This window comes from Podarcis liolepis, assembly GCF_965112155.1.
Source record: "Podarcis liolepis genome assembly, chromosome: 17".
Lineage (NCBI taxonomy): Eukaryota > Metazoa > Chordata > Lepidosauria > Squamata > Lacertidae > Podarcis > Podarcis liolepis.
In genome coordinates, this window is record NC_139571.1 from 36,576,508 (window position 1) to 36,601,895 (window position 25,388).

The window sequence follows — 25,388 nt, forward strand, 5'->3', positions numbered from 1 at the left end:
ATGGCTGCGCTTGAGCAGCAGAAGGGCTCCACCGTCAAGAAAAGATGGTGCAGCAGTAAAAACTACTAGCACTTTTTGTAAAGCATGGTTTCAGATTGGATGGAGGGGTCGGACTAGATCAAGCATAGGCAAACTCAGCCCTCCAGATGTTTTGGGACTACAATTCCCATCATCCGTGACCACTGGTCCTGTTAGCTAGGGATGCTGGGAGTTGTAGTCCCAAAACATCTGGAGGGCCAAGTTTGCCTATGTCTGAGCTAGATGATCCTCGCTCGGGATCCCTTACAAGTCAACAGTCCTATGATTCTATGAAACACGGTCCATAGGTTGGATGGCCACCTTATAGTGCCGGATTTACGTATAAGCTAAATAAGCTATAGCTTAGGGCCCCACTCTCTTGGGGGCCCCCAAAAAATTTAAAGGGAAAAAACCTGAATGTACATTTCCAAAATATAAGATAAAAAAAACAAATAAAATAAAACCTACATACAGCAACGGTGTCTTGTGTTGTTTAGGCTCCCTTGATGTAAATAATGGGCCCCACCTGCTAGCCTGCTCCCTAAAATATCACTGGTTTGCTCATTTCTATACACAGTGGTACCTCGGGTTACAGACGCTTCAGGTTACAGACTCCGCTAACCCAGAAATAGTACCTCAGATTAAGAACTTTGCTACAGGATGAGAACAAATTGTGCGGCGGCAGCAGGAGGCCCCATTAACTAAAGTGGTACCTCAGGTTAAGAACAGTTTCAGGTTAAGAATGGACCCCCAGAACAAATTAAGTTCTTAACCCGAGGTACCACTGTATAGGATGCCTACATTATGTATGTGCAAATGGTGTTACATACCTATTAGGTCCATAAATTACCATATAGCATATATTAAACACAAAAAACAGCGACAATTTGTTGTTGACAAAGGACAGCTGGACATATAAAGGGTCCCATTACCTTCAGTAGCTTAGGGCAAGGAAGGTAAAACAAATGTGTGGCACTCATGGCAACAGACAGCAGAGTGCGCTAAAAGCATTGTGGAATTGTACATCAGTTTTCATACAAATGTAGAATTGATGGTATAATAGCCTTAAACTACAACCCTGTGCCCATTTAGTTGGGAGTAAGTTTCACTGAGTTCAGGAGCAAAATTGGTGCTGGAATGGACAGCAATTGTATTTAGGACTGAAGTTTTTTGTTTGTTCTTGTTTGACCTGACGTGAGGTGAGAGGAAACACATTGTTTGACTAAACTGGAAGTTGAGAGTACTGAATTTAAAAGATCCAGACATAGGGATTCAAATGCAATGGGTCATAAGATCAGTACAGTATTCTAATACATGAATGCTTGTAATCAGACAGTGTTACTCGTGTACCTTAATGGTGATCATATACTAACCAGCAGTTCAATGTGAACTAAAATGATCCAGATTTTTAATGAAACCTCATTTATTCCCATTCAACATAATGGCATTTCTTTCTGGCTTCCAGAAAGGTACCGTATTTTTTGCTCTATAAGACCATAAGATGCACCTAGTTTTTGGAGGAGGAAAACAGTGATCCCTCTTGCTGTTCTGGCTTCTGGGATAGCTGCGCAGCCTGCATTCGCTCCATAAGACGCACACACATTTCCCCTTACTTTTTAGGAGGGAAAAAGTGAGTCTTATAGAGCAAAAAAAAGGTAATTTGGAAATTACTCTAATTGATGTCAATGGAACATGTTTTCAACTACAGTTTTTGGGTTCAGAGTGCAAATTGCCTTAAAAGTCCCAGCGTCACCAACATGTGGATTAAGTTATTTTGGAATTAATGACATAATTACATAATGTGTCATGTTTTTATATACATTGGAAGCCACCCAGAGTGGCTTGGGCAACCTAGTCAGATGGGGTACTACTACTACTACTACTCGTACTACTACTATTAATAATAACTTGGCCTGCCATATAGGGTTTCAGTAATTATTAGTCAGATTTTATGTGCCATTTGCACAGAGAAAACATTTAAAAAATTCTGTGAAATTGGGGGGGGAGGTTAAAAAAAATTAAATTAATAACAACAGCAGTTCAGAACCAGCAACTGGCAGAATTTTGAGTGGTTCTGCTCATCAGAGTTATACAGTATGGATTCTGCAGGATCTGTACTGATCGTTTATACAAGATATGACCAGAAAGTTTGGTGAATGGTCACAGAAATCGGACAGCGAGAAATATTCGAACATACAATCAACATCAGAAACCCACGAAATGCTCACATTTGTGTACAGAGATGAAGCTGTAACTTGAAAGACAGTGTATGAGTGCTTTAAGCGTTTCCGTGAAGGGGGGCAAACCATTGAAGATGACCCTCAATCTGGCAGACCGTTGACGAGCAGAACGGCGGCAAATGACGACAGAGTTCGTGAGTTATTGATGTGGGATCGGCGTTTGTCTATCTGAAAGATGGGGGAGGAATTGCGTTTTCCACGTGAAATCGTTACTAAGGTTATTGAGTTGTCCCACTCTCCATATTCTCCCAATCTGGCCCCACCAGATTTCTTTCTTTTCCAAAACTGAAATCTGCACTGAAAGGACACAGATTTTCCAACATTTCACACGTCACTGCTGTGATGAGGGAACTGAAAGCAGTACAAAAAGAGGACTTCTCCAGAATGTTTTCAACAGTTCTACGAACGTTGTCAATGCTGCATTGTATCAGAGGGGGCCTACTTTGAAGACCTGTAAGATATGTGTGTTCAAATATTTCTCGCTGTCCGATTTCTGTGACCATTCGCTGAACATTCTGGTCACACTTTGTATGCTCTTGAGCCCAATTCATTGTTAACTTACAAAGCCCTAAGTGACTTAGGAACCAAATACTTGAAATAGCATCTCTTCCTATAGCAGCCTGCCCACATATATAAAGATCTGCAGGGGAAGCCCTTCTTGATGTCCTGCCAGTGTGTGAAGACATGAGATAGGGCTTTCTCTGTGGTGGCACCTAATTTATCGAACTCCTTTCCCTTGGAGGTACAACTGGGATCACTGTCAATTTGGTGCCAGTTGAAGCCATACCTTTTCACCTGGGATTTTGGAAAAAGTCGATTTGACCTGGCCAGCTATAGATTGATAGAGGTCTGTTTTCTGGTATTGCTAAGATGACTTACTTTTAGTTATTGCTTTCATGTTATTTTATGGAAAGTTATTGTTTTAAGGCTGGTGCCTCTGCAGCAAACTGCCCTGTGATCACAGTTGACGAAGGATGGCTTAGAAATTGAATTAATAAGATAAATAAACGGTGCCTATTCCAATATATTTTGGCTTTGCTTGCCACCTGGTGGGAAGGCTCATTTTGTAGTCTTTCTGCTGTCTTTCTGCTTCATTTATCATCTCCCACCTATTGTCTGTGAACTTGGCTGATAGATGGGCAATTAAGGAAGCACGTCAAGTGTTGAAAGCTCCTGCAAAGCCGAGGTATGCGAGTAAAATTGAAGTGTAAATATTCAAGGGCAAAAAACCTGGCACTCTTCCCTGACAGGCAACCTTAATGCAAGTTTGTTATTTTTGTTATTATCACAGGAGACGACAGGAGGACATGGCAGGATGTGAGCATGCCTTGTGTCTTTTTTATAAAAAGAAAAAAACACCACTGTGTGGCTCGTCATTATTATTACTGTTATTCAACAGGGTTTTACATCCCAGCGTAATCACTTTCCAGTAGTTCAGGGGAGGTGCTTCGACATCTCTGGACAAGAAAGTGGCAGGAGGTTGAGTCAGGTAAAAGCTGGGATTCACTTGTACCGTTCCCTCCCTCTCCATCACACACACGAACCCTTGCGTCACTGCTTGCTGTTCTGCCACCAAAGTACTCAGCACGCTCTCCTTGTCAGCTGGTAATCCGGGAAGTAAGAAAGCTGTGATTTTCTAGTCGGATCGCTGCTGCCAAAGATTGCCTTTCAGTCTCCCTAGACCAAAACTCTTTGGGCACTGTGACAAAATGCCACACAGGTACTGAAATGCAGGCATTCTGCTAAAAAAACAAACAAAAACAACCCCATTCTACGCTTTTTCTATACCCCAAGGTCTAGGAGCTGACATCCACGTGCATCCACAGGATCCTGGCCCTCTCCCTAACATGATGTGTGAGTAGACCAGGCACACATCCGCAGTGGGAGGTTTTGTGTTATTGTTTTTTAGCAAGAGAGATAATTCAGACCTTTGGTCCCCTCTTGCAGTTGGTCGTGGTACAGTCCAGCAGAGACACCCAGGCCGATGGAACACAGCAACTCTTCGCAAGATCAGGACCAAGGGCATAAGCCATTCCTCTCTGTTTTTAGTGGCATCAAACACCATCATGAATGATGCGGCTTCTAATCAATTCCAGGCTTTATTTCTCAGAGTATTCTGTATGAATGAAATCTTTAGATTTCCAAATGAGCTTATACTTTAAGCTCATTTCTTTCAGAAATCACATATGTATACCCCAATGGCAGTTCCATGTGGGAATGTTCAGGGTTGCAGGAGAGGATATATTGTTTATTCATATCCTTCACAACTTCCTTTACTTAGCAGAGTGCATTCCCCTTTACACAGCAGGAAACTAGTTGCAAATTCGTGTGAGTTTCTTAAGACAACGTGCAATTCAATCTGGGTTGTCCAGATTGAATTGGGTTCTAATATTTTCCTGGCCCACCCACTAGTCACATGCAAGCAAGGATGTTCCAGGCCAGGAGGAACAGGAAGTTTTAACTGGCTGGACCAAACATTCCCTTGCATGTCCACTCTAGCAAAACAAGCAATGTTGTATTTGACTGCTCCCAGTGGATTACATCCCACATTCCAAAAGGAAACTTTTGGAAGGTAGCAGAAGCTTTTCTTTCTTTCTTTCTTTCTTTCTTTCTTTCTTTCTTTCTTTCTTTCTTTCTTTCTTTCTTTCTCCTTCCTTCCTTCCTTCCTTCCTTCCTTCCTTCCTTCCTTCCTTCCTTCCTTCCTTCCTTCCTTCTTTCTCCTTTCCTGAGGAACTGATCAAGTTAGAACACAAGTTTTCAGTTTGTGAGTTGGGATGTGGTCTACAGTGAAGCATGTCAACTGCATCACCTCCCATTCCTTTTCTTTAGGGTGTTCTTAAAGAAAGAAAAGTTGGGGAGAGACAAGCAAATGCAGTGGCAAAAATCTTAAATGTGGGTACTATGTACAAGTTTCGATAAAAGACAGGCCCCAAGTCTGAATAAGCTAAATACTATTCATAGAATCATAGTTGGAAGGGTGGAAGGGACCAAACCCCCTGCAATGCAGAATATGCCGTTGGATTGAACCTACAACCTTGGCATTATCAGCACCACATTCTAACCAACTCAGCTATCCATCAGCACAGAGCTATCCTGCAGCTCTTTGCAAGGGATGAGGAATTTCTGCTGCTCCAGATGTTGCTGTACTACAACTGGAGGATGATGGATTTCCGCATCCTTGCTCTTAGCAGACAGGAATACACTTATTCCTTTAATTAATACAAACATAAAATTAGGGGATAGCAATGCAGTGGTATCAACAGAACAGCGGATCAACAGAACCACGTTGATAATGTATGGGCTAAGCCAATAAGACCAGGAGGGGAGGTCTTACAGAAGCTGAGAAAAGCGACAGGCCATATTATCTGCTAACATCTTTTGGGCCTCTCCAACATATCAACACTGTCATGTGCAAAACACTGACTAGCAGTTTGTGGATTTGCTGAAGTGTGGCCTTTGTTTGCAATTCTGAAGAGTACAGCTGTGGCCTAACTTCAGAAAATAAATTAGTAGCTGGCTAATCTTACCCCATTCAAGTACTCCTTGGAAAAATGCCCCTCCCCGAATCTTGATGTAGGGTTTTGGGGGCTGGGTTATTTTTTTTGTCAACAGCATGAATAAGCAGAAAACTGAACTTTGCCACCAGTACAGGAATCTATTGTTTTATGAATGACAGATTGAAAGGAACATGAAAAAACAGCAGCCCAGAGGCTGTCAGTTGTGTGAAAGCATTCCTCCGTTTGACTCTGGGTGGTCCTCTCAGAGACTGCCATGATTTCAACGCACCTCATCACAAAAGAGGGTGCAGCATGTGTGTACAAAAGGAGAAACATTTAATTACATGACTCTGAAAAGCTAGGTTATTGACTACATGATTGGTCTGCGAGTTGTATGCATTTGATTGCTGAACTTTTATTTTAAACAAAATCAATTCAGCACATGTGGAAAACAAAAGAGCATGATCGCAATAATTATATCAGTGAAGTGACTAATAACTTGACAGGCTGTGTTTACTTTACCCTGTTCGTCCTGGCATTTGCCCATCCCTTGTTATACTTAACTCTTCCAATCCTATACTGCTCAGTAATTTGTCACTATTATCTTTTCCTTCCTTCCTCTATCCCTTTTTTGTCCTCCATTATTGAAATGTAGAATGCAAGCTTCTGGGGACAGATAATTTCTCTCCCCCCCCCCTTTTCCTTAAACGCTACTTATGATACAATATAAACAACAACAATTTTAAAGCATTTCCCCAAATGACAGAAGCATCACTTCTTTTCGGGATTCACTTCAGTTTACTCTGACACCAAAAGAGATCCGTGCGTGTATTTTCCAAATCTCACAGCAAAATGCTACCCTCTACGCAACAGAAATACAGTGGTACCTCGGTTTTTGACCATAATCCATTCCGGAAGCCCATTCAAGTTCTGAAACGTTCAAAAACCGAAAACCCAATAGCCAACAGCTAGGCTTGCACTCAACAGAAACTGCCTGGCATTGTTCGACTTCCGAGGCGTGTTTGAATACCAAAGCATTTAGTTCTGGGTTTATAGCGTTCGAAAACCAAAATGTTCATTAATGGAGACGTTCGAAAGCCAAGGTACCATTGTAGTCCAATTCCTATAGTCTCCCAGGGTCTTGCTCTTCCCTTTGCTTGATAGTCAAAAGGGGAATAGAGATGGGAGTGTGCTTTTCTTTTTTAAAACAACACCACTCATGCTTTTATTTTATATTTCTGTAACATAAAAAAAATTCAAATTAAAAACACAGAGTACAATTATGACTGTGGACCATTCAAAATGAAGTTGTTTAAATTACAGATTTCGCTACATTTTCTTGGTTTCTTTCTCTTTAGGAAGGACATTTTAGGTGTTACTTTGAATCAGTACTCTCCATAGCTTGACATGAGATGCTAGAGACAGTTCTTGTTAACATACAGGTGCTTCAAAAACAGCAAAACTGTCGCATCCGGCCCTGTCTTTTAGGACTTTGTTGTATTGCTGCAGAGTCTGCATCCCATATTACCAGTATCTCAAACCAGTCATGCCAAGAAAACTTGAGCATGCTGCTGCCACGAGAAGATGCAACACCAAGTCTTTGTGAACAATCTTGACTTCCTCAAGCCTTCCCATTGATAACAAAACAGCCTGGTTAGGGACTCCGCTTTTGTGAGTGTCGCCTCAGAGATTTTTTTAGTGTCCATCTGCTGTACCATGAGCTACACTTCTTCCCTCTCTCCTGTGGAATGACATCACTGCCCCAGTATTAGCAGAGGAAAAGGGGCACGGGTGGTGTTGTGGTCTAAACCACTGAGCCTTTTGGGCTTGGCGATCAGAAGGTTGGCGGTTCGAACCCCTGCGATGGGGTGAGAGCCTGTTGCTTTGTCCCAGCTCCTGCCAACCTAGCAATTTGAAAGCACACCACTGCAAGGAAATAAGTAGGTGCCACTGTGGCGGGAAGGTAAACAGCATTTCCGTGCGCTCTGGTTTCCGTCATGGTTTCTGTCATGCCAGAAGCAGTTTAGTCATGCTGGCCACACGACCCAGAAAGCTGTCTGTGGGCAGACACCAGCTCCCTCGGCCTGAAAGCGAGATGAGCGTTGCAACCCCAGAGTCACCTTTGACTGGACTTAACCGTCCAGGGGTCCTTTACCTTTTTTTTAACTATTAGCAGAGGTGAAACAGATTGATGCTGCACTTGATGATCTGAAAAAGTTGGCATAACCTCCAACATTTCTCTGGTGAAAACAGGGACATCCTTTTTAACAACAACAACAACAACAGCGTATTATTTATACCTCATTTATACCCCCGTCACTCTGGGCAGCTTCCAACATCTATAAAAGAATAATAAAACATTAAACATTTTAAAAATCCCTATACAGGGCTGCCTTCAGATGTCTTCTAAAGCAGTGTTTCCCAAACTTTTTTGGGCAACGGCACACCTGTTTACTGAAAAAAAATCTCGCGGCACACCACCATTAAAGCCCCGCCCCATGACGTCAGCGCGCAGCGTCACGCCGGGAGGGACGCACGAAAGTGAAAGTTTTTTCCCTCCCCCCTCAGTCCCTCGCTCGGAATTCAGCTCGTTTGGGGCATCGCTCCGGCTGCTCCCTCTCCCGCCGCGCAGGAGCGATGCCTCTCTCTGGCTCTCCCTCCGCGCAGGCTGAGGGAGGGAGGGAGGTGCGCGTGTGACCCGTCTCTGCTGGGAGACCAAACCCAGCGAGGCAGAGTCGCGCGGAGGCGCCCAGGCAGCGCTGCCGGCTGCGAGGAGGAGCGCCAGGCAGCAGCAGGAGGCGCGGCCTCTCCTCGCCGCCGCCGCCCCGCCTCTCGCCGCCCGACTCGCCCGCCTCCCTCCAGGCATCTCGCGGCACACCAGCCGATGTCTCACGGCACACTCGTGTGCCGCGGAACACCAGTTGGGAAACACTGTTCTAAAGGTTGCATAGTTACTTATCTCCTTGGCTCGGGGGTTGCATAATTCCATAGCCCCAACATTTTTTCTGATAAAAATAGGGATGTCTTAAGGAAAACATTCTGGGATCAAATCAGAAACTGGGATGGCTTCTGTAAATCTGGGGCCGTCCCTGGAAAATAAGGACACTTAGAGGGTCTGTGATAGTTTTTACTTGGACTTTGTTATTTTAATGCATGTGCAACTGCCCATTCTACGTGCCTATTTTATAGTTTTGTTTTTCATCTTTTAAATTTTGCCCATTTTTATAATTGTTATCTCTGTTTGTTATCTACCTTATAAAATATAATAATAATAATAATAATAATAATAATAATAATAATAATAATAAACCTGCTGCACAAGGCCTCTCCATTCTGATGGGCAAGTTCACTGTGGGCACATTCAAACCAAGGATTCCGTTTTTACATGATCAACACCCCAAAACAATCAGACTTAGCACCCATACAGATCCTCCTCTACCCCTCGCTACAAATTTCAGAGGTGAAACAGCATACGTTTGTGTATTATCCTCTGGGAAGCTAATAGCACCTTTGGGTGGGGAAATTTGAGTCTGGGAATACGTACAGAGAAGAGAGTTCACCTTCTCCTCTCTGCAAAAGGAGCATCTTATGCAAAATGGTGCCCATTTATGTGGTATGTCAACCATACACCCCGGATTCACAAATTGTTATAAGATTTTGCTGAACTACCCATTCCGGGACTTCCGGGTTTTGGCGGTCCATAACCCAAAAAACCTCAACCTAAGCGTCTGGAACCCAAGGTATGACTGTACATTGTTTATTGCTTTCATTTTATGGATCAATGGTCTCGTTAGATAGTAAAATTCATGTTAAAATGCTGTTTTGGGGGTCTGGAATGGATTAATCCATTTTGCATTACTTTCTGTGGGAAAGCGCGCCTTGGTTTTGGAACGCTTTGGTTTTGGAACGGACTTCCGGAACGGATAAAGTTGGAGAACGAAGGTGCCACTGTATAGATATAGATAGAGAATTCTTATCAAAAGGAAACTTCATTGAGTTCAATGGGGCTGGTATAGGATTGCCACGTTAGTCAACTGTTTTTCTAAATTAAGAAGTTCCAAGTGTTTTAGGCATCCTCGTGTGTGTGTGTGTGTGTGTGTGTGTGTGTGAAACAGATGCATTCCAGTGCCTTTATAGTTATAATTTCCCTTTCTGGTGCCTTTTCCAGCTTTTTTAGGTGGGTAGCTACATCTGGACCCACTATTCCAAAGGTGACTGAATTATAGTTTTAAAGCAAGACTGGCACATGTTCCATATCTGGCCTCCAAAGTCATTTTTAGAAGCCTCTATTCCTTACACACAATTGGTTGCTATGTCTGGGTATCTTTATTTTATTTTGACCCCCCCCCCACAATTCCCCCCCCCCCACAAACAAACAAAACATCAAGCTAGAAGCAAACACAGCCACAAAGGCAGGAAGAATAAAATTGCATGCTAGAAAAATAATAACTATCCTAATCACAGAAAGCTTAAACAAGAATGAGTGGTACAAAATACATTCCATAGTGCAATGCAAGGTTAATGTCGGTACCAAACGCACCAGACAATCATGAATGTTGCCAAATAAAGTCCTATTTAGTGGGAATGTGCCAACCATGAGATTGGTCATATAAGTCACAAACAGCCCCCAAGTGGAAGCAAAGTCAAAGGGCCATTTTTATTTTAATGTTGTTGTTGTTGTTGTTGCAAAGCAGCAGGTGGCGCTGATCAGGCCCACGGCTTCTGCTGCTTGTGAGCTGAGAGGCTTTAAGGCTGGCGGACGATGGGAATGCAATCGCCCCCTCTCATCTCTTCATCATCTGATCAGTCTGTAAAGCAGCCTTTGTCAACCAGGGCTGGCAGGAGGCTGATGGGAGCTGTAGTCCGAAACATCTGAAGGGTACTGGGTTGGTGACTGCGGCAAAGCAGGTGACAAAAGGGTGGGGTGTGCAACTTGGCAACCGCAAAAGAAGACTACACATGCACCCAGCACCAGCCCCTGATGCCGCAGTGTCAGGAGTGAGCCAGCAGCATAGCTGTCAACCGTCCTTTATTTGGTGGGAAAGTCCTTTATCCCAGCGCTGTGTCCCGCTGCTGTCCCTTATTGATGATGTCCCTTAAATTTCCCGGGTTTCAAAGGAAGCAGCTCCTCTCCCTCCCTCCCTGCCGGCTCCAACTGTGTTGCTTGGCTGCGTTGCTCACCCAATAAGGAGTCTAAGAACGACTGGGGGAGGGTGGAGCTTGCATGCCTTGTGCCGATCAAATCGGCCGCGTTGCCTGGGGACTCGCCTTTGCTCAGCGCTTCCCAGCGGAGAGGTGACGGTGGTTTCCCTTGCTGCATCCCCTTTGCCGGGGGAACCACCACTTGAAGTTTTGTTTGGCTGCTGGCTGGGCTTTCTGCCTTTGGCTCGGAGGGCTCAGAAGTTGAACATACCCGTGCTTGGAAAATCCCTTATTTTGGCTGCTGATCCCTTATTTTTGAGGCTGCTGGTCCCTTATTTTCAAATTTGTAAGTTGACAGCTATAGACAGCATTAAATACCAGGTTGCAAGTTGGAATTAACTCTTTATTAGCGAAAACACAATCGGCACAGGAGTGTTAGGCCTAATGAGCCCAGCAGCTCATCTCTGGCAGGTCTTGCGCCCATGAAGCGGATGCTGAGACTAGAGATCTCCCTGTCACTTTATTCATTTCTGCGTAGTCCATTCATTTTGTCTGCCGTTCTTCTTTTGTCTGCTTTTCTTCTTGCTTCCATTTCTGGGCCAACAATACTCTTGCTGCCGTTGTTGCGTATAAAGACAATTTAACATCCTGTCTATTAATATCCTCACTTATAATACCAAGTAAAAATGACAGGAAGGATTCGAAACCTGCGGGACCAGAGATTTACAGAACTATTTGAAGAGCAACTGTAATCAACAAATTATGCTAGTAGGACTACAAGAAGTTTTGTAAGGAGAAATATATGAAATATTGCAAAGAAGAGAAAGAAGAGAGACATTAGTTATGATATTTAAATGTAATAGTGAAAGTAAGAAATGTAACTTAAGTGAAAAGATTGGAAAATTTTAAGATGTGATTGATGGAAGTCAAAAATATTGTATAAGATATAAAAGTATGTTTAAGTATGTTTAATAATTGTTGAAAATGTTATGTTAAAAAAACTAATATATATATATATACACACACACACACACACACACACACACACACACACACACACACAGTGGTACCTCGGGTTACATACGCTTCAGGTTACATATGCTTCAGGTTACAGACTCCACTAACCCAGAAATATTACCTCGGGTTAAGAACTTTGCTTCAGGATGAGAACAGAAATCGTGCAGTGGTGGCACAGCAGCAGCAGGAGGCCCCATTAGCTAAAGTGGTGCTTCAGGTTAAGATAAATAATAATAATAATACTAATAATTTATTATTTATACCCCGCCCATCTGGCTGGGTTTCCCACAAAACTTCCAACAAAACACTAAAATACAATAACAAGAACAGTTTCAGGTTAAGAACAGACCTCCAGAATGAATTAAGTTCTTAACCCGAGGTACCACTGTATATAAAAGAAGACTGGAGATCTTCACTTCCCCACAGCTGCCTAAATCCACTCCTCTCCAGGGTTTCTTCCCCCACAACAATCGGAGACTGCGCCATGGTGTCGCTAATCTCTCCTCCGCCCTGTTCACGTCTCTTCTAGTTCTGGGATACAATGGGGATGGGGAGACACCTGTGACTCTTCATCAGCCAGACTCATCTCCATGGGTGCCAACTCGCCCTCAGGATTGTGGGTGCCGAAGGACCCATGGCCCCCTGGATTTGGCTCCTATGCTCGCCTCTTCTTCTTGGCCTCTCTCCTCCCGCGGCACCCCTGGCCATCATTCAAGGCACCCCAGGGTGCAACGGCGCACTGCTTGAAAGCCACTGCCTTTAGGGATGAGAGAGAATAATATTTTCTTAGCAACCAGGTGGTGCAAAGAGCTGGTATGCCATCGTGTCTACAGATCATATGCACACTTACCTGGAGATAAGCTCCCTCAGTGGAACTTACAGGTAATGGTAAAGGACCCCTGACCATTAGGTCCAGTCGTGGCCAACTCTGGGGTTGCGGCGCTCATCTCACTTTATTGCCCAAGGGAGCCGGTGTACAGCTTCCGGGTCATGTGGCCAGCATGACTAAGCCGCTTCTGGCGAACCAGAGCAGCGAACGGAAATGCCGTTTACCTTCCCACCAGAGCGGTACCTATTTATCTACTTGCACTTTGACGTGCTTTTGAACTGCTAGGTTGGCAGGAGCAGGGACTGAGGAATGGTTGCTCACCCCGTCGCAGGGATTCAAACCGCCAACCTTCTGATCAGCAAGTCCTAGGCTCTTTGGTTTAACCCGTGGAACTTAGGTCTGAGTAAACAGTGCAATATACTGACCCCTTCCTTTGATGCTTGTCTCTGCCATTAACTCACCAGGGGGCTTAAGTAAGTCAGTCATTTTCATCCTTAACCTCCCCAGCCCCAACCACGATGTGGGGATAATAATACTGACCTACCTTGAAGGATTGTTGTAAGGGTAGTACAGGGTATGCTTTGGACACTCAAACTTCGTGTAACTTGCTTCCAGTTATGATTTGATATACACTTTGTCATAAGTGTAATAAACGAAAATCTGCCCTTATTCCCTTATGGGGGACACAAGACCCCTTATAGAGTCCTTTGCAGGTTCTCCATCGGTCGGAGAAAATAGCAGAGGCCAACCAGAGAATATTGAGAAGCAAAGCAGCTAGTAAGCCTGATCTTTATTGAACTGTTGCAACAGGGTGCCCCCTTCACACGCAGGAGAAGGGGGAGGACCCTGAACGAAGGTGTGCCCGCCCTTATATAGACATTTTAAATTGCCCACCCTGGAGTCCAAGACCACCCCCAGAAACATCCAGCCTACATCACAGAAGGCGTGTAGCTCAACCCCCCCCCCGATAAATCATACCTACATCACAGAAAGGGCGGTCTACAACAGAAATCTGAGTGCATTGTTTACCTCCTGTCTGGCAGGTCACCTGTTAATGCTTACTTGATTGGATACCCTGGGGAGCCTGGCCAGTCTTTTGTAATGATAAATACTTAGTTCCTGAGCCAGGTCACAGGCTCACCCTATTCATACACAGACATACCCTTAAGACATGATTTGTGAATGAAAAGACAATGGGGAGGCTTTTCAATTTTCCTTGACTTTGCAGAGAAATCATTTGGTCAGTTTGGGAGTCAAAATGGTTTTCAGGGCTATTTTCCCGTGCTGCTTCAGACATGTGGTTTATATATTTATGTACGTGTTTGACTGGCACATTTATGAATATTTATTATACATATAAGACCTTCATTTTTTAATTTCATAAGCCACTCTGAAGGCATTAGTTGCCGCTGCCTTGAATGCCTTTAATGAAGCCTGTCTTATTAGGTGCAAAAGCTTGAAGTGATGGGGTTGTTTAATAAAAAAACTATAGCTGCTAAATTCAAATGCAGGTTTAATTTAATCACACACCCAGAGAAGGAAAAGTGTGAAACTCACCAGATCCAAGGTTCCTGATAAGTGCATGTACTGACTGGTTAGAGAGAGATTAGACATAGGCTTGTCTCTGAGACTTTTTTTGGCTGGGGGGGCAGGGGGGAGAGAAGGATCTAATTAGAGAGGGCTGTGGGGGAAATGGCTGCGCCTACATTTTTCTGTAGCCCTCTTGTTTCAGCTGTTGAAATGTAGGATACACATTTCTGTGTACTTAGTGAAGTCTGACTGACTCCAAATAAGTGCAGTGGTTCGGAACAGTGCCTTCTCTCGCAAGCATTTGATCAAACTGGTTTTATTTTATTTTTTAATCCTTGGAATGTAATTTCAGCTTGCAGAGCACACCAGGCAACTGCGCCACAAACATGGCATAAAATGAAGCACGTGGGTGCAGAATTGCTGCACCATTAGCCACTCGTTAAAGGAACTTGAGAACACACCAGTGGCGTAGCGTGGGTTGTCAGCATCCGGGGCAAGGCAAGTAATTTGCACCCCCTAACCCCTAACCTGCCACCGCTGCCAGCTTCTTCTTGCTGCTGCCTGGTCTGGTCTGGTGTGGTTCTCTCCCGTACTCAGCGCTGCGCTGGGCGGCCGCTGCACTGTCCCTCCCCCAGATAGTCCCTTGCTCTCTCTTTGCACCACACGCCTGGCACCCCCCCTCCACAGTGGGCGGCGACCCGGCGGCTTGGATCGGATTCGCACAGCCAGCACTGCAGTGAGAGAGAGTGAGTGAGCAGAGAGGGGCAGAGAGCTGCGAGTGGAGCGCCCCCCCCAGATGTTGCGCCCGGTGCGGCCGGCCCCCCCTGCACCCCCCACGCTACGCCACTGGAACACACGCTCCTGCTTTGTAAATTTAAATCACTTTGGCCAATCGGAAATTCTAGATAACATACTAGGTAGTGGAGTCAGCAGATGTTCCATAGCAGATGGAAGAAATTTGTTTTCAAGCCCTATTTTCAGTCCCTATTTTTCAGGGATAGTCTTGGATTTACAGAAGACACCCCAGTTTCTGATTTGATACGGAATGTCCTGCTTTTCCTTAGATTGTCCCTATTTTCATCAGAGAAATGGAGTTATCTGACCCCCAAGCCATGTGGAGGCAGCCCTGTATAGGGAAGTTGTTTAATGCTTAATGTTTTCTAATGTATTTATATACGTTGGAAGTCGCCCAGAGTGACTGGGTCAACCAAGTCATATGGACGGGGTATAAATAATAAAGTTGTTGTTGTTGTTGAATAGGACATTTCTATATTTAATGGGAACATGTTGGAGGGTATGGTAATATGCTGCTAGGCTCTTAGACAGCCACTGTATTTATAGTGCTATTCTTTGAAAGTGCGCTATTTCACTACGGTGGGCTTTGTTGAGTATTGATACTTATCTGTGTTCTTTATACCTGTATTTGTACTTAATACAATTTAAGGCTGTTAAAATCCACAGTCCTTAATGTGCATTTGTAAGGACTATTCCATTCTATTCAGAATAGCTTATACAGCACTGAAAGTCAGAAATCACAACAAACTTGCGTCACTGCAAAAACCTCTCCTCGAGCGGGAGGGAGTGTTCCTCAGACAACAGTCACACGATCAGTACATGTTTTGGGTTACTCAGTTTTTCAGACCTTGATTCATGCACGAAACTGTTAATAGCTCACTCAAGATGTTTGAAGTTTTGTTGCTGGTTTAAAAGAGATGTTATATCCTGAGTTACGGCACCCACTAACAAGGCTGTGCACAAAGATATAGAAAGAAACAGAGGCAAAAACCACTGCAGATTTTATTGGGCACTTCCAGTTTAAAGCTGAACTAATTTCCAATGCAAACTACATAGGGTTTTCCCTATAAAGATTTAGAGCGATGTCAGTTTACACTCATGAGGAATCACAGCAAAATACACCTTTTAGATTTTACTGGAAGTTTGGGTTGTCATTCTCAAATTATTCTGTCGCCACAGTTTTGACTCTGAGTAACAGAGGCTGTATACACACCATACATTGATGCCGAAATCCAGCATCGCCTGAGCTCTGCGAGTGCAGCTCTCTCCAGATTGAAGTGCAAAGTGTTTGAGGACAGGGACATTTGCAGGGAAACCAAACTGCTTGTTTACAAAGCTATTGTACTGCCAACATTACTGTATGCTTGTGAAACATGGATCACTTATAAACGCCATCTCCAACTCCTCGAAAGAGTCCATAAACAATGTCTCCGGAAAAAAATTACACATCACTTGGGAAGACAGGCGAACTAATGCCAGTATACTGGAAGAAGCAAAGATCACCAGCGTTGAAGCAATGATTCTTCAACATCAACTTCGTTGGACTGGTCATATTGCTCAGATGCCTGATTATCATCTTCCAAAGCAACTACTCTATTCCGAAAGTGTAATGCTGGTGGTCATCAAAAGAGGTTTAAAGACTCTCTCAAGGCAAAATTAAAAATGTAGCGTAAACACCGGCAATTGGGAAACACTGGCCTGCAAGCGTTCCAATTGGAGAACAGCCTTTACCAAAGGTGTCGTGGACTTTGAAGATGCTAAAACTCAGGACAAAAGGGAGGAATGTGCTTAGAGGAAGGCACATTTGGCAAACCTTCAGCATGATCAACTCCCACCTGGAAACCTATGATGTCCCCACTGTGGAAGGATGTGTGGATCCAGAACTGGCCTCCACAGTCACTTACGGACTCACTGTTAAGACTGTGTTCATGGAAGACAATCTTACTCAGCTACGAGTGATCGCCAAAGAAGAAGAAGAAGAAGATACATTTAAAGCACTCCATGCAAAAAATAATCTAGGGACTATAGTTTACTCATCACAGAGCTACAATTCCCAGCACCCTTAAGAAACTGCATTTCCCAAGGGTTGAGAGGGATGCTTTAAATGTATGATGCTGATGTAGCCTCTTTTTAAAAAGAAACAAGTAATGTTCCAAAATAACATCTGCAGCATAAATGAATCTGAAGAGTATAGCCATATGTGAGTTGTGGTGTGTGGTGTGGTGTGTTGTGTGTGTGCACAGTCTTTACAGAGGATGCTACTGTAGTCCCAAGTGAATAAACTTTATTCCACCAAGACTGAGCCTGGCAGGGAATAATGGTACCTGTCAGGGCCTCAGGGACAGAGGCACAGGGGAGAGAGGAAATGGAGAGCGAAGGGGAAGAATCTGAGGGCAGCGTAGGGGAGTATGACAGTGACCCGAGAGATTCCATGAGCTTCTCCAGCGAATCGGAAGATTCCCAGAAGGAGGCGCCGATGGTCAGGGCAAGGGGGGTCCCAGGGGGGACACACCAGAAACAAGGGGCCAGCGGGGACTCCCAAAGCAGCAGCGGGAGATCAGGACCAGCTTCCCCACCAGAGCGTAGTGGGGGGGAAGAGTCCCATGTGTCAGGGCCAGCGTCTCCTCCAGCAGGGAGAGAAGATGAGTCAGGGCTGACCACGCCTCTATTGGAGAGTGGGGGAACGGAGGGGAGGTCAGGTCCAGCTAGCCTCCCCGAAGGGGGAAGCAGTGACAGGAGCAGTGTAACGGTCAGGAGGAAGGTTACCGGCTGGGCACGCGCGCCAAGTTCAAATGTACAGGCGCGTGGGACAGCAGAAAACCCGGATTGGGAACCAGGTCCTAAAGCCCGCCGAAAGCGGGGGGAAGACTCAGGGGACTCAGCGTCAGAAGAGTCTAGGAAGGGCGAGACCCCAGCTGACAGGCGGAGCCAGAGGAGGAAAGAGCAAAGGAAGAGGTGGAGCAAGGCTAGAGTCTTAAACTGGTGTCTGGGGGGAGGAGATTCAGACGGAGCTTCAGCGGTCTAGAGTTTCAGACGTAGAGCTGCGCGCTGCGGCTGTGAAAGCGAAACTGAACTTCAATAAAGACTTTTGTATATAACAACGAACTGGCGTTGGTCCTTTGTGAGCTGGGACCTCGGGCAGCTCTGACAGTACCTATTACTGTACTTCCATGCCCTTGATGGCTTATTCGCCTGGGGCACAGCCAATCTGACGCTTACCTAGTAACTAAGGAGGGGGGGTAGTGTTGATGCATTTGGAGAACAGGCTAGTTGCCATACCCCATCCATAAGCCTCTGGGCAACCTTCTCCCTTGGATTTCCCCATCCTTCTGGCTGCCACCTCCTGTGATCCTTGAGCTGTTTTCCTCAACCTGGTGTTGCCCAGGTGTTTTGCACTATAACTCCCATCAGCTCCAGCCAGCACCTGCCAAGTATGGAATTAAAATATGCACTTAAAGTAAAATTTAGCTTATACAGTCCATGCCTCAAACCTAACAGGTGAAATCACCAGGCAAGTTGTTCTCTCTGACTATTGAAAGAGCATTTAATCAGTGCTAAGTTGTTGTTGTTCACTATAGTCACCAATAAAGGACTCTTTCAGCTAAGCAGCTGTTGGTTACTTGGGAGATTGTGCAGGAAGAGGTAGGGCCTATATGAATTTTGTGCATTAATAAAATGTGTAAATCACATCGAAAGGATTCAAGGAAGAGATGTGGTAATATAACTATCGGATTTTGTGGTGGCAATGTGGTCTGTAACAGTGATTGGCTGAGCTGCCTAACTGTCACAAAGGGGGTAGCAATCAGGAACGCCTTTGACACCAATTGGCTGAGTTCTTTCTTTAGATCTCTAGTTGCTATTGGCTAAACTCTTGTCATCTCAAATAATGATAATGGAAACTGCTACATTTAATTACAAGGAAATTCAGATGGAAGAGATCAGAGGAAGTCAAGTAATATGTTTATGAAGATGGATTTTAATTACCGTATTTTTCGCTCTATAACACGCACCAGACCATAACACGCACATAGTTTTTAGAGGAGGAAAACAAGGAAAAAAATATTCTAAACGAAATAGTGGATATATGATTTTTGTGGTTCATGCTGTGGCCACAGACATGTGATCTGACAGTGAGTTTGGAGTAGCCCAATGCAAAAATCCTGAGGATCCATGTGGATCCATGCTTTGTAACCACGGAGGAGGGAAGGAAGGGGAACCATGGATCCTCTGTTCACGACTGCAGCAGATCCCCACCACCACCACCCGCAGGCATTCGCTCCATAACACGCACAGACATTTCCCCTTACTTTCTAGGAGGAAAAAAGTGAGTGTTATGGTGCAAAAAATACGGTAACTACGGTAATTAAGTTTTAGTGTATGTGGTAGTATATGGGATGTGGGAAGTATTTTATGTTCCTTATTTTTTCTTTTTCTTTTATTATTGTTTATTCTCTTTTTTGTTATGTTACGCTTTTGTATGAAAATTAATAAACATTATTGTGAGGGGGGACTCTTGTCATCTCAACAGCTGCCAGTGGATGGACTGGTCCGACTTTAGAGAAGTAAAGGGCAGATAGAAGGTCCTAGGGAAATAAAAGCAGAAGAATCAGAGGCCTAGGAAAGGGAGGCTGGAAGAAAGTTTCCTCCATTCTGGGGCCTTCCAGGTGCTTTGGACTATAACTCCCACAGCCCCAGGCAACAGGGCCAGGCTGACTGGGGCAATGGGAGTTGTGGTCCAAAACGTCTGAAAAGTACCCAGGTTGAGGAAGACTGCTTTAGAGAAATAAGGAGAAGAGAGACAGCCCAAAACAAGCCGTCTAAGAGGGGTCAGTGCTATTTTTCTAGAAAAAGAGGTGGTGGAACTCACCACAAATGCCTCCCTTGTTCTCTTATAATGGCAGTAGTGCCCACCTGAGAGTTCCGGATAGTTCCGGCTAGAAAAAAGCCCCGAGAGGGGTGAACATGGCCAGGATCTGCAGAGATGTTGGGAAGGATAAAATGCCACTGGATTAAATATCTAGATCAGCCTGGTGCCCTCTAGACATGTTGGACTACAACTCCCATCAGCCCCAGAGAGCAGGATGTGCCGGCGCTGATGGGAGTTGTAGTCCAAAACATCTCGAGGGTGGCAGGTTGGGCAAAGGCTGACCTAGATGGACTTTTGCATGGTAGAGAAGACACTTTCCATCCCTTTTATCAAGAAACCAGAAGCCTTTCTTCTTGGAATAATAGGTTTGGAATTGCCCAAGAAAGATGTTAAATTATTTTTGTATGCCACAACTGCTGCTCGAATTTTATTAGCTAAGAATTGGAAAACACAAGAAGTACCAACAGTGGAAGATTGGCAGATAAAGATGATGGATTTTTCGGAGCTAGCCGACCTGACTGAAAGAGTCCATGACCAGAAGGAGGAGGATTACCAGGAAAAATGGATGAAATTTAAAGAATACTTAGTTACCATACGTTAAGTTAAATTAATTGGAGAAGCTTGCAAATACCAGATAGGCTTAGGATTTAAATATGTAATGTGATGAATTAATATGTTTAATGTTGAACTGGAAAGGGGAAAAAAAGATGTTAAGTGATTAAGTTAATTTTATAAGAATACTGGTTTTGAAAACCGTTAAAATGATATACACTGAAATTCAACCAGGGGGATATGAGGAAGTCACTTAACAATGTTACTAAGTTTGGTTTAAATACGGTTGAGATTTATGTTTGTTTAAAAATTTTTTGGAAAATCGTTAAAAAAAATTGAAGAAGAAAAAAGAGAGAAGACATTTTCCATCCCTAGAACTGCTTGGATTGATGTGGGGTGAACTCTGCGTGCCCTCCAAGTGTCCACGGGGCTTCTGCACGAGCCACGGCAATGAGGAGGACCTGTGGGCGGTGAACAGAGCCACACCCCACTCTCATCTCCCTGGCAGCAGCCAGGCAAGGAGAGGCTGTTCAGTTATCTAAGGGGTTAAGGCAAGGTCTTGAAACCTGTCCAGCCCATTCAGAGTGATGGGAAGGAGGGTGCTTCATTGGCTGTGCCGTCCGCCACAGGTATTTTAGGAGGATTATTCACCGAAGCGCTTTGTCCTGATGTCATGGAACAGGAACACCCAGGCAACCGAGAGAGTCAGATTGTTTTACTCTTGGAGTCTGAGAGCGCCAGTCCTAGTCCTCCATGCCATCTCCTCTTTGTCCTGACATAATGGGAGCATTAGAGCTCCCCTTTTCTGATGGACTGAGCCGTGTTTACTAACCATTGTCAGTGCATTTCCTGCAAGGTGCACCCGCCCTTTCTCTGATCCACAATGCATGAACTTTCTGACTCCCAGGGATACAATGGAGTGGATTTCTCTGCAGAGCTCGCGTGCATTTTTCTTCCTCTGGAAGGGAGGTTTAAGAAAGACGCACGTGGTTTTTCTTGTCATGTGTCACGCCGGGCATGTCACGGACAAGTTCAGGAACAGAGGAGACAGGCTTTTAAGGCTCGAAGAAACTTGACTTAGGGGAAGTGCTGGAGCTCAATGGTAAAGCCCTCTTTGTTTTCCACAGAGAAAAAGCAGCCTTTGGGGCTCCCATGGCCTTACTATCTGGCTGCTCTGTTGTCTCATCTCCCCACACCTTCCTCTCATTCAATCACCTCCAACTGCTGGCCAGAGTTCTCTGAGGGAATCATGACACTACAGCCAATGGCGAAGGATGATGGGAGTTTTAGTACGACAAAATCGGGATGGTTCAGTAGATAGAGCATGAGATTCCTAGGACCCTCGTACCTACGGGACCGCCTCTCCTGATATGTCCCACGGAGGACCTTACGGTCTTCAAACAAAAACATCTTGGAGGTCCCGGGCCACAGGGAGGTTAGGCTGGCCTCAACCAGAGCCAGGGCTTTTTTGGCTGTGGCCCCGATCTGGTCGAACGCTCTGTCACAAGAGACTAGGGCCCTGCGGGACTTGACATCTTTCCGCAGGGCCTGCAAGACAGAGCTGTTCCACCAGGACTTTGGCCAAGGCACAGCCTTTGGTAATTCTTCACAGAACTCTAGCCCAATGGTTGCCATTACGGTAATTTGATTTTGAATTGATTTTAGAATGAATTGATTTTAGAATGCTGTGTTAATTCTATTTTTGTTAGCCACTCTGAGACCGGCTTCAGCTGGGGAGGACGGGATTTAAATAAAAAATTATTATTATTATTATTATTATTATTATTATTATTAATCCCATGGTCATGGGTTTGAGCCCTACTTTGGGCAAAAGATTCCTGCATTGCGTGGGGTTGGACTAGATGACCCTCGTGGTCCCTTCCAACAGTTCTGTGATCTATGATTCTAGGAATGCACCGCAGGTATAGAATAGAGGTGAGGAGTCTCTGGCCCACACGGCTAATTAGGTCTGCCAGACTTTCCTATTTGGCCCGTGGAGCCATTTTGGCTGAGCCACACCCACCTGTTCTACACCTGTTGTCAGGTGTGGGGTAGGGAAGGGAAGGGCAGGGCTTGGCTTGGCTTGGCTGAAAGGCTTCTGGCACTGCCAGTCAACGGACATTCCTCTTAAAGCACCCACTTGCCCTACACTTTGAATGGGGCTTCTGAAGATCAGACAAGCTCCAAGATCCAACAACCCCCCCTTCCCAGTCTTAACATCAACAACAGTTACCCCAGTAAAAGGTCCAGGTTTTGTTTGAATGGAAAACCTCCTCTCTCTCACTTTCTCTCTGATTGCAGGTGGTTTTTGCACGTTTGAAAGAGCTGGCATTGAGGCACGGCTTTCCTTTAAGGGGAAAAGCCGCCTTCAGCTAAGTAAATAAACACTCTGGGTTGGAACATGAGCAGAATGTCGCTTTTTGAGGTCCCCGTTCTTTCCTAGAAAATGCTTGACGAATCCTGCAAAAACAAATATGAATCATCAGCCGAATTCCGCATAACTGAGAAGCCATTGCTTTCCCCAAAGAAATCAGCAACATTTACTTCCCCACCATGCTTGTTTAGACAGACCCAGGAGACAGTAAGCTAAAGAGGGGAAGGGGGAGTCACAGACCGGCATGTACGGGCAGTGCAAGGGAGAGATGCTTTGCCAGCGAGAAAGCTGTGATGCCTCAAAAATGTGGGTCAATGGGGGATTTCCTCCCAGTGCAGACTCCAGCTTCAGAGAAGGGGTTTTCCTTCAGGGCTAGAGGGAAAGAGGAAAAGCTCAAATTCCTTGGGCCTATTGGGATTCAAGCGCATATCGTAAATGTAAGTTTTCACAATGAAAGGAGATTAAATCATCCCAGGGCCTTAGCACCAAAGATCCACTTTTAAAAAGAAACTTTCCTTGCGGTTTTAAAAAGTGTGGGAGAAGAAATTGACCAACAGGAAAACATACAAATGCCTCACAAACATGAGAACACATGAATGCTCAATAAATAGGTCATCTGGAGGAGGCTTTTACAAAGGTCTCCACTATTTTATCTGTAAACTGCCTTCAGTCCCCATCTGGGGACAAGGCGGGCAGTGGCGTAGCGTGGGTTGTCAGCACCCGGGACAAGGCAAGTAATTTGTGCCCCCTAACCCACGGATTTGTGCCCCCTAACCCGTGGATTTGCGCCCCTAACCCTAACCCCCAGATGTTGCGCCCGGTGCGGTCGGCCCCCCCTGCACCCCCCCACGCTACGCCACTGAAGGTGGGATATCGGGTCCTCCCTTAAAGAGGGCATGTATTGCGGTGAGACCTGGAAAACCGACACCCTGTGTTGTGGATGGGTACGATTGGTCAGTCACAACACTCGGTTGATAGGTCCCTCGAAGCTGGGTACAGTCTGGGCCAATGCGATGCAGTCCAAACGGTTTGAGGGACCTATTTATGCCCATGCACGTGACCTTGAGCTTCCTCTTTCGGCGCGTGCATTCGGAACACCCGCCCACCTCTCCCTACTTTTAAGGCTTTGCGCTTGACCTTGCTATGCCGCCGTGTGTCATCTGTCATTGGGACAGGGGCACGGCAGGAATTTTCCCCACTTGGCTGATGCCATTTGGGTTTTGCCTGCCGCGTAGCAAATCGTCACAACTTGTAAGGTTGCGGATAGGCTCTGGTTCAGGTGATAGGGATGGGAGAACGCTCTCGCCATCCCTATGTGAAGAGAATTCCATTAAAGGAATCCAGGGACTTGATGGTTTGGTCAACCCCTGAGAGGGGATTGTGCCCCTGCCTAAGTCCAGGGGGACATTTGGGTGGCGGAGTCAGTGGTGTAGGGTGGGGAGTGCAGGGGGGGCCAGCCGCACCAGGCGTAACATCTGGGGGGCGCTCGCACTCTCAGCTCTCTGCCCCTACCTGGCTCACTCACTCTCTCTCACTGCAGTGCTGGCTGTGCGAATCCGATCCGAGCCGCCAGGTCGCCGCCCACTGTGGAGGGGGGGTGCCAGGCGTGCGGTGCGGAGAGAAAGCGAGGGACTATCTGGGGGAGGGACAGTGCAGCGGCCGCCCAGCGCAGCGCTGAGCGCGGGAGAGAACCACACCAGACCAGCCCAGGCAGCAGCAAGAAGAATCTGGCAGCGGCGGCAGGTTAGGGGTTAGGGGGCGCAAATTACTTGCCTTGCCCCGGGTTAGGGGGTGCAAATTACTTGCCTTGTCCCGGGTGCTGACAACCCACACTACGCCACTGGGCGGAGTTAGCCTGTTCCTGGCTTTCCACTTATCCAGGTGTTCACCCTTGGCTGACCTATCCTGGAACCCTGGGTCAGCGCTACCTGCACGGCAGGGAGCTAATTGAACCAGAGCCTATGCAACCACTCACTTTTTGTAATCAATAAAGTTGTGGTCTAAATTCTGCCAAAAACCAAACCAAAATTTTGAATCAAGTGTGAATTTATTTAGGGGGTAGGTTTCTGGGTCTGAACACGCAAATAAATATTGTTACAGGTCACCCCCATCTTTGCTGAGCAGTAAGAAGATTCTAGGTCTTGGCACTTAACTAGGGTTTGTGTTCCTTTGGAAGGAGGCACAGTGGAGATTAGTGTATTCAAGAAATATGGTTTATCTTACACGTATTTGCAACCTGGGCTTTGATAGAGAGTGCAGAACATTGCACCCTATGCTGTTCCTCCTATAGCTTCAGCAAGCTTGCGTCCTGAGCTGCAGCCAGCCATCTCTCCTGGTCTCTTGGTGCAGCCTCTCCTAGCCAGCAGGAACGAAGTTCTGGCCCCTCCTTCCCCAAAACCCTTGCTCCAAGCCCCTCAATTCAAAGGGACACCTTTTTCCTGCGGTGACATCACTCCCCTCCATTACCCTGGCAACCTCCCCCCCCCCATGCACAGGTCTTCTGCCTGGTTGGTGGCTCCCATTATCA

General features: G+C 45.5%; 1 long non-coding RNA gene across 1 annotated transcript in view; it reads right to left on the reverse strand.

Moving 5' to 3' along the window:
• LOC310696528 overlaps positions 1-25,388 on the reverse strand; it is a 131,152-nt gene that overhangs the window by 64,726 nt on the left and 41,038 nt on the right. The window lies entirely within an intron of this gene.